Raw genomic sequence first — 14906 nt, 5'->3', positions numbered from 1 at the left:
ATACATGCACGTTCCACCAAGATCTGTCCTATAGCGCGTGAAATCATACGGTTGTATAACACATTTTGCAGCACATATGAACTACCACGCCATACAGCCACTAAAATGTCTGCCTATTTTGCACATTTTTGCGCAATATATAAATTTAATATTCTACTATTTATATATTTATATTTATTTTATATTTATGTTTACTATTTTATTGGGTGAATGTCTGGTGGAAAATAACGTGCGTGTCGGTGTCTGGGGCAGTAATAAACTCAGGGATGTTAAACAATAAACTTCCACTGGAGTGAACTCTTCAGCTAGCGTTTAGTGCAGGGTTTCGCTAGTTATCTTTCAGCGCCGCCCTTTACAGAGGGCTCTTGGCATGCTCTTTTGCTCATTTGTTTTGTGCCGGAGGATGTGGGTGAGAGTGATGCTGGCTGGTTTCTCCCCTCCTAAAAGCAGGCGGCCTACTTCCTTTTCCCCCGCTGATGTCACAGCGCGAGACCGAGCACGCTCCGTGACAGTTAGAGGGAAAGAACAACAGTTAAAAGCTGACAGAGCGTCGCTGTGCTGACTTTAGGAGATGGGTCACTTCAGAGAGCAGCGGGGGTCAGTACATCTAACGAGGCTGCGTCACGCCGGCCTAGCACGGAGGGACTGTAAGTAGAACTTTGTCATCTTCATGTGTTGTTCTTTCTGTGTCAAACTCGGAGAAACGTCTTGCTGGGAAGCCTCGCGTTTGCACCGTTTTGGTGCACGGAAAAGATGGAAGGGCGAGAAGACACACGTGACACGCGGTATGGAGTGCAGGGGTATGCAGAAAGGTCTATACAACCACACACAGGGTAAAGGAAATGTGTGTTTAAGATTGAGAGAATTGGGGGAGGGGGGATTGTGGGCAAAGAGGCAGCAGAAGAGCAAGCAAGGGAAGCAGGACTGTGAGCGAGTTCATACAATGTGCACCAATCCAATAGTTACAGTTGCAGAAGGCTGTGATTCCACCTGAATTCTGTTAATTAATTCTCACTTTCTATTAATCACTGCTTAGGTCTGGCTGTTTTTCCCTTTCCTGATTGGCCCTCACTTTGTCATATTCTCTGTCCACCGGTTTTCTCGGTTGTATATCCATCCTCACTTCTGCTGCAGGTGTAGATATAAGTAGTGCAGCGGGTGCAGTGTACTAGGCTCTAGGAGCACGAGGTGCTTACCACACCTCAATTATGGGCTTATTTTACTAACAAAAAGGAGGTCAGGATGGCCCATTGTTCTCTTTCTTTTTTCAGGGCCAATGACACTATTGCTAAGCCACTGTCTTCTGCCCCATTGTCTCTTTCCCATGCCTCGCCTCTTCTGCATGGTCACACTAGATTTTTCAGCTTTTTCTGCACCTCACGTTTGAAGAACTTAAACCACTGTGCGCTTTACCCAGTGGTCGAAGTGGGGGAAAAAAAGTAGGGGAACTGGGAGGGGCAAATCAGAAGGCGGAAATAACCCGAAGGATTGGGTCAGTGGGCGGAGTCAGAGGTGTGGCCTGAAGGAGCAAAACATCCCAATTTTTAGTATTTGTTTGGCGTTTCACTGACCAGTTACAGCTTACTGCATCATTTAATTCAACCAATGGATATACATGTTTATTTACAGTAGTGGCTCGTAGTGGGAGTGTTGCGCGGCTGTGGGGCGGGACAGGGGAGGGGCATGGTGGGGGGTAGTAAACGCCGGCATACGGTGCCCAGAGGTAAGTACATAAATAAATAAAATGAATTACATTGCGGGCGCTGCAACGCAAATGGCGTTGCAGCGCGCGCAATGTAATTCGTTTTATTTATTTATTTATGTACTTACCTCCGGTCAGCCGTATGCTGGAGTTTACTACCCCCCACCCTGCCTCTCCCCCGCCCCGCCGCCCCGCAACACTCCCACTACGACGAGCCGCTACTGTTTATTTAAGGTTTAATATGAGTTATTGATATTACAATACATTCACAAAGTGGGATACGTTCCTAATCACAGAATGTACCAAATACGCTTAAAAGTGGAGTCACAAGCCATTTGTCTCTGAGCCATGGAGTTTCTGTCATCAGCACTTCTCCCTTTTTCCACAAGAGCAATTCAAACATTAATTGGCAAAATATCCTAATTTGCAAATGTTTTCCACATAATTATGGCTCTGCCATATTTGCCACATAATACATCAACTGCTGCATAATCTAACAATTTTAACTAATAAATTGTTTGCAGATCAAACGGATCAAAAGTTACTAAAAAATGTGACTTGTATTGCTGCGAAGTGGACGGCCCTTTGCAAAGGTTAACTGGACACCTTTCTCACTGCTGCATTTCTATGTTAAACTGGTACTAATAAGGCAACATCTTTGCAGAGACTGTTAGTATGTGTAGAAATATCAAAATAATAAAGTATCAGAAAATATACCGCATTACGCTGCAGCCTTTTTTATGATGCATAATTTAGTCAACACTGTGGCATAATTTTGTCCTCCATTGCTGCATAATTCCAATGGCCCCAAAGCACATGTTAAAAGTGCTTGTGAATGAAGCAGAGAGACCTTGAATTTTGCAAACATAGGGGTCTATTAGGATGTAGGGCAGATCGCCACCGCCCGCAAGGCGGTGGCGATCTGCCCTATATCATACCCCGCCCGCCACCCATTTCCCCCGCCATATTAGCATGGCGGGGGGGCCCCGGCGGACGGAAAGACCTTCCGCCAGTTGGAAAGGCATGCAGGTTTTGCTTAAGGGGGGCCCCCAGCGTATTAGGGGTGGGGGGTGCACATGGGGGGTACCTCTGGTACCCCCTACATTGTCACGGACAAGGTGGCAGGCACCACGCGGTGCATGTCACCTTGTACATGACAATGCACAACATGCATTCCCAGCATTCCCAGCATTGTGAGCACCGCCCACCATAATGCTGGGAATAGAGGATGCCACCGCCACGGTGGCGGTGGCATCCTAATTGCAGGTGTGGGACCGCCACACCACTGGCGGCCTGTCCCAGCACCGCTAGGGTGGCGGGCGGACTAAAGTCCGCCCGCCATCCTAATAGGCCCCTTAGTTAGTTGTCTGTGCAAATCCTGCATTGCCGATCCCTGGTGAGTTACACAACTACTGCTGAAACAAGGCCAACGAAGGTGCCAAAGGCTGAGGTGGACTTGCCTCAATGGTCCTGTGACCTCAGTGACAGAATCACTGCCACTCTGGGGTGTGCTGCTTTGTAGGCCTGCCCACAAGACTGAAAGGTGAACTTCAGTATGGATTGTGGTGGACAGCCCTTCAAGGTTAACCCATACTTGCCCCGCTAAGACACCAGGGCTTCTAAGGCCTAGCAAGGCCTTTTAGGGTCTAGCATGGGAATGTGCTGTCTCAGGAGAATGGTCAGATGGACTGCTCATGAAGGCTGAACCTGGTTCCCCAGTTCAAAATTCAGCAGCTCTGGCCATAGTACGACATCCTCTCCCACACTGAACACGTTACTGCCCCACTGAGAGAAACTCGCAATGCCTTCAGCTATAACCCAATCGTGCCCTGCTATAAATACCTAAAGGCGACTCAATTCAAATTATGCACTAGACAAGAGTAATATGCTGCCTGAAGAAAAAAAAAGTAACAACATCCTGGAAAAAGCAATTACTCATAGGGAATGCAAAATTAGGTAAAGTATGTGAAATGTAAGAGGGAACAACAAACAACATGGTTACCTTATAGCTTTTACACTCATTCAGAAATCAGTGGGTGCTTTAGCCTGAAAAGTTAAGGACAGGGCTACAGGGCCCAGAAGGGACCAGTTTCAATGTCCATTCCTTATGTCCTTAGAAAATGTAAGCAGTATGGTTTAAAAAGACCACTTCCGTAAACACAGAGGCGCGGTACACATTTGTTTTCCAATCCACCCATCAGACAGGTTTTACAGAACCTCCAGGAATGGTGCACTTCCTCAATGTTCCCCAATGTTGTTCTGGCTACTTTGCAAACACTGTCTTGCTTTATTTAATTATTTTTTATACTTTAAACCTTTTATTTCTCTTCATCCCGAGGCTGCACTTTATAATAGAACGACATTTCAAGTAAAATCAACGTCGTAGCGGATAGCACGGATTGCCTGCGCGAACTGAGTGTGGGTGCTTTTTTAAGTTAGAGCAGCGCGCGGAATTGGCAGCGCGTTTTTTAAACAGAGCGCCCGTTTCTCTGTGCAATTACATTGTTTATTTTAGCATTTATTCGCGTTAACGATCGTCAGAGTAGCACTTACTTGCACTCTAAATTGTGACCTTCACTGCGCTTTCCGCAGGCCGTTAGCCGTCAGTCCGGGACACTGCAGCACCGCCATCTTGGGGGTAGTGTAGAGGACTCTGGAGAGGCGCCACTTCCGTGTGTGCTCTAGTTGGAGACACAGGAGGCGGGGCCCCTACTTAAGACGAGGGGAACAAGCAGCTCGTTCCTTGACATCGTCTAATCAACGTCGTAGCGGATAGCACGGATTGCCTGCGCGAACTGAGTGTGGGTGCTTTTTTAAGTTAGAGCAGCGCGCGGAATTGGCAGCGCGTTTTTTAAACAGAGCGCCCGTTTCTCTGTGCAATTACATTGTTTATTTTAGCATTTATTCGCGTTAACGATCGTCAGAGTAGCACTTACTTGCACTCTAAATTGTGACCTTCACTGCGCTTTCCGCAGGCCGTTAGCCGTCAGTCCGGGACACTGCAGCACCGCCATCTTGGGGGTAGTGTAGAGGACTCTGGAGAGGCGCCACTTCCGTGTGTGCTCTAGTTGGAGACACAGGAGGCGGGGCCCCTACTTAAGACGAGGGGAACAAGCAGCTCGTTCCTTGACATCGTCTAATCAACGTCGTAGCGGATAGCACGGATTGCCTGCACGAACTGAGTGTGGGTGCTTTTTTAAGTTAGAGCAGCGCGCGGAATTGGCAGCGCGTTTTTTAAACAGAGCGCCCGTTTCTCTGTGCAATTACATTGTTTATTTTAGCATTTATTCGCGTTAACGATCGTCAGAGTAGCACTTACTTGCACTCTAAATTGTGACCTTCACTGCGCTTTCCGCAGGCCGTTAGCCGTCAGTCCGGGACACTGCAGCACCGCCATCTTGGGGGTAGTGTAGAGGACTCTGGAGAGGCGCCACTTCCGTGTGTGCTCTAGTTGGAGACACAGGAGGCGGGGCCCCTACTTAAAGCTGCTATGACAACGCGCAGCGGTGACGCGCAGCGGAAGCGCCGTCTCAGCGCCGGAGTCACGCCAGAGTCCAGCCCGTCTGTGCCCGTCCGGGCACAGACGGGCATAGGGCAGGTCACTATGGCGAAACCTAAGGATGCGATTCGTTCTTACGATCGCACAGAACTTATGGCTCTTCGGCATGTATTGCCTAACAGCGAGGAACTTCTTTCGCGACGCTCTTCCCTCCCTTTCGTTAGTGAGGTAAGGAGAAATCCCTTGGCCCCTAAAGGTAAAAATGACCTGGTGATAGGTCTTTTGAATTGCAGATCCCTCCCGCGTCATGCGACAGAAGTCAATCTGCTTATCCAAGACTCTGCCCTAGACGTTCTGCTGCTAACTGAAACGTGGTTGACCCCTAGCTCCGATGCAGATATCGTGGAGGCCCTTCCGCCAGGCTACCTGATTTGTCATGTAGATAGACCTGAAGGGCGAGGAGGCGGCCTCGCCATTATTTACAGGAGTCTGTTTGCTTGCAGGGCACAGAATGGCCAACTCTCGGACTGCGAGAGCTGCCATTTTGCCCTCAGGATATCCCCGACTGTGTCCATATCGGGCCTACTGATCTATCGCCCCCCAGGTGGCGTGGGCAACTTCGTGAGTTCCCTAGTTGAATCAGTTACGACTCTGGCCACATCGACGGCTAATTTTATGGTGCTGGGCGACCTGAATCTCCACTTCAACGAGCCCACTGACCAAACAGCTCTGGATCTCCAGAGCGTTTTAAAAGAGTGTGACCTGAACCTAATTAATTCTGGGCCCACTCACGAAAAAGGACACTTACTTGATCCGATCTTCTCGAACATCTCTCGCCTCACGGCAAAGCCCGCCCTCTCTCTCCCTTGGTCAGACCATTTCTTGGTCCCAGCCCGCTGGCTAATTGATTCACTACCGGTACGTACCAAACAGGCCTTCTTGGTGGACCGAGCCTGGTCTAGACTGTCGGTGGAGAAGGGGACCTCGAAATTGGAAGATACGATCCCTCCTTGTGCGTCGGACCCAGTCACGGCCGACTCCAACATTAACAACTGGCTATCCGCCTCCCTTGACTCTCTGATTCCGAAAAAGAGAGTCCAAAAGAGGGAGAAACGAGTTGGCTCGGCTCCGTGGTACTCGGTAGAACTACGGACTCTTAGGAAAGGATGTAAAAGGATGGAGAGGCTATGGAGGAAGAACTGGGACGATCATAGGAGAGAAGAATATCGTGCTGCAATGAGGGGCTACAAGTCAGCTGTACGACGTGCGAAAACCCTTTTCTTTGAAGATCGGATTAAATCCGCTTCTAGCTCCTCTAGGGAAAGTTTTAGAGTGCTCAAAGAACTGCTTAAAGTTCCGGAGCCGGGTGCCATGCATGATAAACAAAAGAGCACGGAACTAGCGGAGTTCTTTCACACGAAAATTGAGAAGATTCTAATTTCTCTCCCCCAGCCCAGGTTATCGCAGGACCACGGCAAACGAACTGGGGGAACTCAGGACAGAGATAGCGCTCCCGGCCTTGACATCTTCGGCCCAGTGTTAGTGAGCGACGTCACCAAAACTCTATCGCTGATTAAAAGTGGCTCCCCATGGACCCGGTCCCCATGAAGTTCCTTAAGCAGGTAACAGCGGCCATTGCAGCCCCCGTGACTGACCTAATGAACGCCTCTTTCACCCAAGGCCTGGTCCCACCCTCTTGGAAAATGGCAGTTGTCAGGGCTCTATTAAAAAAATCTAATTTGGATCATACGGTCCTTTCGAATTTTAGACCCATTTCATTGCTGCCGGGCCTGGGCAAAGTCGCTGAGCGACTGGCCAATAAGCAGCTGTCTGCCTTTTTGGAGCTGAATGGTCTTCTCCGGCCATCTCAAACTGGTTTTCGCCCGGGTCAGGGCACCGACACAACTCTAGTGGCGGTCGTTGATGAGGCCAGACGGATCCTAGACTCAGGAGGATCAGTGGCAGTGATCCTCCTGGACCTCAGCGCAGCATTTGACACCGTGAGCCATCAGTTGCTGATACAGCGGCTGGCTGAGGTCGGGGTGTCTGGGATGGCTCTGCAGTGGCTGAGTTCTTTCCTATTGGATCGAACGTATCAGGTCTGGGATGGATTGGAGAGATCTAAATCAATCCCCCTCCAGTGTGGAGTGCCACAGGGCTCTTCGCTGAGCCCTACATTATTCAATGTTTATATGGCCCCGCTGGAGGATGTAGTCTCCCCCTATAACATCAAAATCGTCAGTTATGCTGACGACACGCAGCTAGTGGTTTCTAAGTCCCACCTGGCCGACAACCCGGACATCTTGAAGTCCTGTCTGGTGGATGTCCATACGTGGATGGGAGAGTCCTCCCTCAAGCTAAACGGCTCTAAGACGGAACTACTGCTGCTGGGGAGTAAAGCTACCCTCCTTCCCCCACTCAGCTGGCCTGGTTGTATGGGTGAACCTCCAGCCCCCAAGGAAGCAATTAAGAGCCTGGGAGTCTGGTTAGAACCTGACCTGTCACTCCGTACCCATGCCAAGAAAACAGCAGGAGTGTGTTATGCCTTACTTAGGTCAGCTCGGAAAATCTTCCCTCTTCTTCCGTTAACATCAAGGAAATTGCTGATTCAGGGTCTTATAACATCTAGACTTGACTATAGCAACGCTATTTTCTTGGGCGCCCCTGAATCTACCTTCAAGATTCTGCAACAGGTCCAAAATGCGGCGGCAAGGCTGCTCATGGACATCCCGAGGATGCAATCTGCAAAGCCGGCACTAAAGGCACTGCATTGGCTCCCTGTAAGGGAGAGAGTGATTTTTAAGGCACTTTGTACGGCTCATAAAATCCTCTTAGGGAAAGGCCCCCTTATCTTAAAAAATCTTGTTACGGCATACAAAGCAAGCAGAACGTTGCGCTCAGAGAGGCAACACCTCTTACTTGTCCCTAGAGTAAAAAAGGCCCGCACAGGTGGAAGAAGATTCTCCTTTAATACGGCAAAGCTTTGGAACTCGCTTCCGCTTAAACTACGCGCTGAGACCTGCACACTGCGCTTCCGCAAAGGTCTCAAAACCTTTTTATTTCCCGGATAATGTGTCAATGCTGTCCTCCATCTTGTATTGGATGTTTGTCGGGAAGCGCCGGGATGCCCAAGGGTACCTGCGCGCTATATAAGATTTTAAATAATAATTTAAATAATAATAATAAAAGTGTTTTTCTGTTTTTGGATCCATTTCACAGTGGAACAAATAAACAAAAGGAGAGGAAAAAGAGGGTAAGAAGAGTTTCTAGAAGTCACGGTTTTCAGCAAGTGAGGAGCAAGACACAAAGAGAGGGAATAAGAGTAAGCAATAGGGTGTGGGCGTCAGCTGCCAGTGGCAGAGCAGGAGAAGTGGACACTGCCCTTGTCTTCTCTGGTCAAGAACGAAAAGACAGAGTCCTTTTCTTTCTCTGCCCAGCCTGCCCGTCCTCGAATGTCCAAGAGTGCCGAGCCTGCCGTCCTGGGACGCATTCTTAAAAATAAAAAGTAGGGGAACAGATTCCACTAAATTAAAGAATTAGGGGCACGCCGTGCCCTGCCGGTCCCGCCTACTTCGACCACTGGCTTTACCTCTCCTAAGGAGGAGTAAAGTGTCACTGCTCCCACTCCATATCTGGTTAAATTGGCATACACCTTAACTTGCAAGCATATCCCTAGTACATGGTGTAGCAAATGCATCCTGGGTCCGGCAGCTAAATGCCACCTGTGGACTGCAGTACCTATTATGCCCTCCACAAGGTGGGCCTGTAAAAACTGATAGCCTTCCCCAAGGGTCATAAAAAAAAGCTACATATGACATAATGAAAAAAATCAGAGCGGCTAAGGGTAAAGTGGCACTAATAGCCAAACATCATGCCTGGATGGTCCTTAACGACTACAAAGCCCTTAAACCTTAGATCTACTTGTAGGACGGTGGTCAAAGCAACTAAAAGGGGGTGTAGATGCACAAGATGGCCGACAGGGCGCACTTCTAAGAGGCTCCCGGCTGACTCCAGAGAATCCTTCAGAATACTGCCTCTACACAGTTTACACCACCCATTGGTTTCCAGAGACCACCTTTGCAACCCTGAAATCCTGTTGAACGGATTGTATGGATGTTCCTGGCAGTAGTAGTAGGAGGTGACTCGTGGCAGACCTGGAGGCCTGAGCCGGGCAGATATGGGGGCTGAAGGTGTTGCATCTGCCGGGACAGACGTGTCCCCTTTCACGGCGGGGGTCTTGCCCTGGTGGTGTTGTGGGGAGGCCTTGGTGGAGGTGGCTGACTGCCGAAAGAGGTGACGGTTGTGGGGGAGGTTGAGAGGCCTTGGCCTGCACTGGAAGAGCTCCATTCAGTGCTAAATGTGGTCCTGCTGTAGGCTCCTGCGGGTCGGGCTGCTTGGTGTTTGGAGGCCGGCACCCCAATTGCCAGTGACCAGGTGGTCAGAGACAGGAGCTGCTATTTCCCTGCCTGCACCTCCAGAGTGTCCATGTGGAGGTGGGTGGCCTACTGCTTGGGGAAAGGGCGAGGGGCACCGACATTCACCCAACCGGACCCTGGTGACAGAGGTTGTTGCAAAGGGGGCTGGGATTGAAAAGGGCCCTGTGGAGGGGCACCCCCTGACTCTGCTGCTATTGCTGGGGCAGCTTCTGGGCTTGTCATAGGCGGCTGGAGCAGCAATGGTGATGTGACTGGGGCCGGGCCCTGGGAAGATCTGCTGTGAGTGGCTGGAGGCGAGAGGCTGAGCCGCGGCAGGTCGCTGTTGAGGGGTGGCGACGCTCGGGCAGCCCCTAGGGAGACTGCCTTGTGACCATACACTTTTTGGGCCTGGTTCACTGACCGCAAAAAAGGGTAGCATGTACAAATGCCTGCCCTTAAAAAAATGAAACTGAAAACGGGATGCATTTAGAAAAAAAAACCTGCTTTATTAGAAAAGCAGTCACACACATGGTGGTCTGCTGACCCCAGCAGGCCACAATCCCTGTGAATGGTAACCATTCCTAAAGGGGTCGCAAATTGTGCCTGCCTCATCAATATTAATTAGGCATGCAATTTGCGACCCCATTAGGAATCGCAAACAGTGTCTCAGACACTGTTGTGCATTCCAATTAGCGAGTCACAAATTGCGAGTCGCAAATGCGATGCAATTTGTGGCTCACAAATTGGCGGGTCATACATCTGACCCTTTATGTGTGTCACCACAGCTTGCCTAGAAAACAAAATCCCTAATGAAGTATCATATTAGGCCATTGTCATATGCAGGCTGAGCGTAGGGCCTCCTTCATAACAGAAGGCATTAATACTGTTAAACTGTAGCTTAAAAAAATAATGTTGGAAAAAGAGTCAAAAGATGAAGTTGCGACTTTTAAAGGTTCTACAGCAAAATACTGAACAGTATACCTTTGGAAAAGGGACAGTGTTTTCATTGAATCTCTAAGTAACCTTACGCTGTGCATGTCCTTGTGAAGAGAGAAGTTTGTAGATCCAACAAAATGTTATTATAAAAGCAAGTACAACACATGAACATGCAAGGGTGATTAATGACTAGCACTGGCGCTTTATGACAGGCTAAGGCATCAGAAACAGCAAGCACTTGCTATATAAATGAATAAATCAGCAATTAAACTTCATAATTCTCGCAATGTAAATATGTGAAAGAACACTCACTCGCTCTCAAATAGAAGCTACACATTATGTTGCATTACTGACCTAGTCTGCATTTCTAAATTGGTCTGCAGTCTGCTATGTCTTGATCATTTGTCCATCCATGTAGGACATGGCTGTCACATGTGTATACATTAGTTCTGTTCTTCTTGTAGGTTTGTGGAGTGTGCATGGCACAGGTGGCTATAACCGCAATGGTATCCATTTTGGTTTTCTACATCCCAGTTGTGCATAGGATGGAGGATGGAGAGAGCCCCAGACAGCATTGTAAATTTCAGGGCTTCTTTGGGGCATTTTAGAGACCAATTGTAGTGAGTCAGACTTTTGGGAATGGAGTAGAGGAGAAAAGGGGCCACCTTAAAGCTTAGGGAGTTTTCCTAGCCCCTTCCTGCCCCTTTGTTTACTGGAAAGGCTACCCATACGTTACCAGATAGTTAAGTGGGGCAGAATCCCTTTCTTTTGTTCCTTTAGTTTGTATCTCTCCTTACCTAGAGGTTCCCAGTTCCACCGAACCTCTTGCTAATACTTGGATATGGATATGGATAGACCTTTATGAGTATAATAAGAAAAAGGCAGGAATAGCCCAGACCGACTTTCAGACCTGACTGTTGGAAGGTACACGGTCTCCAATTTTGATATAAATTTGAGACAGGAATTACACTGCCTAGAGCCAGTCTTAGAACTGACTGCTTGGATACATAAACACTATCTGCAATTTCGATACAGAGATGAGACAAAACCTTTCAGCCAGAGTACCAAGATTTCTCTACCAGAATTTGGGTTCTCTACACCAATGGCGACTGAGAAACGCTCTAAGTTGCAGATTTGTGGTAAATACTGCCAACTCCCCTTGCCAGGTTTGGCAAAAGAAAACAGATGACGTTCTATCAAACTGGTAGAACAAGCTGTCTTTGTCTTGTCTCAAGGTGGCGAGTTGTCTGACTGATCAGGAGTAGCGTCAGGGACTATAGACTACATTCCTCAGTTTCTTATGAAAGAACCAGGGTTCAAGTCCCCAAAGGAGGAGACTTCAACTAGTCGAAAGTACTCACACCTGGGACTTGAGGTGGGTACCTAGTTTCATTGGATGGTGAGTTTTGTGTGGCTGAACCACCCTGAGAGTTTGCAAATACCTCCCTGAAATTCTGACAGACTCTAAGTCTAAGTACACTGCTAAAGTGAACTCCTGCAGTTGCTTGGGAACCAGGAAAAAGTTGGGAAACTTTTGAAATATTTTGCTTCAGAGGATTGAGTTTCAGATTTGTCCCCCTGAAAGGCTCCAGCATCTCTGAAAAAACGACAAAGTCCCTTTCTGTCATGGGTCTTAGAAGATTTGCCGGATGGACCATTAGTTGGTCCAACCTGTTGCAGGTATATTTCCTTCCTCCATAGCCCGCTCCCTGCTGAAAAGGTAAATGTGGTAATTTATGACAGTTCTAGAACGCACAATCATTCCCAAAGGGATATGTTGGCTGTAGACAGAAATCCAACTTAACTCCATATGTCCCAAGTACGAAATCAGTTAGGGAATAACCATATCTTCAGCATACTACGAAAAGTCAGGAGATCAGAAGTCGAGCGTAAAAACAGATTGAGGAGCTTTCCAGTGGAAAGCTGACATATAATTAAAGGAGTGGCCCCCTATTTAAAATGTCTTAATTCGTCTACAGTGAATCAAAACCTGACTGGCAGATCAAAGGGCAAGCACTGGCTTGTGAAAAACAACTCCACCATTTGAGTCTCTGGTCTCATGAACTACTTGGTGCACATGACAAATAAGCTTGAAGATAGCTCTCTTACAGACTGGTTGCCAATGAAGGGAAATTAAACAAGCCCAAACATGAGCTCCTAATGGGAAGATTCCAAATCAATCTCTCCACCGAGATTTGACACAATTATAGGCGGGTGAACATATATAATCAGCCATCTCAACATACACAGCATTACCATAGTGTAATATACTCATAATAAGGGCTTGCTAAATAGTCTTGCGGTATGCCACAGCAATCCACAAAAATATCCTGCGGAGGGTCTGTGGGAGACCAAAGCAACTCCCACAGACTACATTCACCTGGTCCTACATACAAAGAGAGACTTCTTTAAGAAAACCCAGATTCATAACTACTCTTTTGGCCGTTCCAAATAGCAGGATCTCAGAATTCTCTGTGTTGAATTTCAAAGAGCTGGACTGCATCCAAATTGCCACCTCTGAAAGACAATTCGCTAAGTTTCCTCTTGTCTCTGTATTCCTTTTACCAATGGAAATGATCGGCAGAGTATCATCACAAAGATAATAATCTCAAACTCTAACAAAATACCCACCATAGGAGACACATAAACATTAAACAATGTGGGGCTCAGGAATAAACCCTGAGGAACAACACAGGCTTGGATTTAAAAGGAGGCAGCTTAACATACTGAGACTGTTTTTTAGAAAAGAGCAAAACCGTTGCCAGGTGGTAGAATGCAAGCCAATTTCATGCAGCCTTTGTAGCAATAGATGATGGAAAATGGTATTGAATGTGGCAGACAGGTCCAGGTGGATGAGAATGGCAGATTTGCCCTCACCAACCAGGAGCCTGATGCAGCCCAACACCACCAGCAAGGTGGATTCAGTACTATTTTTGCCTAACAACATGAAGGTACGTTTCATTTCTATTTAGTACACGGAGACGAGGATTATGCTTTTCTTCCTTCGCTTTAATACCATATTATCAAAACAGAAGCCATTTTAACATTTCCAGAAAAAAATCTTCCCATGAAACATCAGGGAAGCAAGCAAGTTTGTGCTGTATATTTGCCATCTTCTGAGAAGAAAGACTCAACAATGCTGACGTTGGGGTCATGATGAAGCCCAAGAAGGTTGCACTTTGTAGGGGGATAGAAGCGACTTCTTCTCTTTGATTACAAAACCCAGTCTTTGCGGCGATAATCTGATCCTGTCACCGTAATTGCAGAAGTCTGCAATGGGGAGAAAAAACTGGGATGGAAAGGTAGAAATCCTTCAGATCCTGGCACACCATCCAGTCCATCCAGTCCAACGGGAGCAGGAGTTCCCTGAGAAGATGACTTCCTTCCATTTTGAAATGGCGGTACACCAGTCACTCGTTGAAATCTAGGAGGTTGATGACTGACCTACGGTCACTATTAGACTTGTCAACTAGAAAGATGTTGCTTAAGAAACCATTGGGTTTCAGGTCCGAGTGACAGATGGCTCCCTTTTGTAGGTGCCTCAAGACCTTCTCGTTGATAAGAGCCGTTTCGTGGGCAGAGAAACATATGACCTGTCTGTGTGAAACCTGAAAGGGGGTTAGTATAATTCTTTATGGAAGCCCGGAACAGTATGCAAAACCCTAGCATCTGAGGTGTTGGGAGCCCAGGCTGAGAGGAACCCTACCAAGTTCCCCCCCAACTTGGATCAGAGCAGAGGGAAGGACACCCACTATTTAGGTTGGCACGACCTGCTTGTCCTCTGTATCTACCTCAATCTTGGAAGCATTGCCCTTTTGTTCGGTAGAAGTTGTTAAAACACGCGTTATTTTGATATTGGCCGCACCCTGAGCCTTCACCCCTGACATGGGTTTGGTATGAGGAGTGGCCAGTCGAGCAGCCCCTGCCTCGTCCAGCCCTCTGGCAAACCTGTGGGGTAAAAAAAATGTTAATATTGGATATTAAAAATGCAACCATCATCATGAACCACAGGCTCAACATCGTCTCTTCTGCTGACGACACCCAGCTTATCCTCTCCCTCACGAACAAACCTGCATCACCAAACACAACATCCAAGAAGAAATGAAAGCCGCGGCCACCTTGATGAGGATCAGCTGCCAGATACTCAACTCTTAGAAAACGGAAGTCCTCATCCTTGGCTCCACCCCCTCCGCATGGGATGAAGCCTGTTGGCTCCCCACACTCAGAAACTCCCCCACCCAGACGAACCACACACGAAACCTCGGTATCATACTAGACTCATCGCTCACAATAAACCACCAGATCAACGACATATCTTTGAACTGCTTCAACACCCTTCGCATGTTTCGAAAGA

At 47.9% G+C, this 14906-nt stretch overlaps 1 protein-coding gene across 4 annotated transcripts in view; it reads left to right on the top strand.

Annotated features, from left to right (window-relative positions):
- Nucleotides 1-481: 481 nt before the first annotated feature.
- The window catches only part of TESPA1 (thymocyte expressed, positive selection associated 1), a 267771-nt gene continuing 253346 nt past the window's right edge, over nt 482-14906 (top strand). For 3 of the 4 annotated variants that reach the window (XM_085654776.1, XM_085654780.1, XM_085654779.1), the window contains exon 1: nt 518-647. The gene's annotated coding sequence lies outside the window, so the exon portion shown is untranslated. Of the gene's footprint in view, nt 648-14906 lie in introns of all 4 variants that reach the window. The other variant, XM_085654778.1, reaches the window with a different exon arrangement.

This window comes from Triturus cristatus, chromosome 4_1, assembly GCF_964204655.1.
Source record: "Triturus cristatus chromosome 4_1, aTriCri1.1, whole genome shotgun sequence".
Classification (NCBI taxonomy): domain Eukaryota; kingdom Metazoa; phylum Chordata; class Amphibia; order Caudata; family Salamandridae; genus Triturus; species Triturus cristatus.
This window is presented reverse-complemented; position numbering and strand designations above follow the sequence as displayed.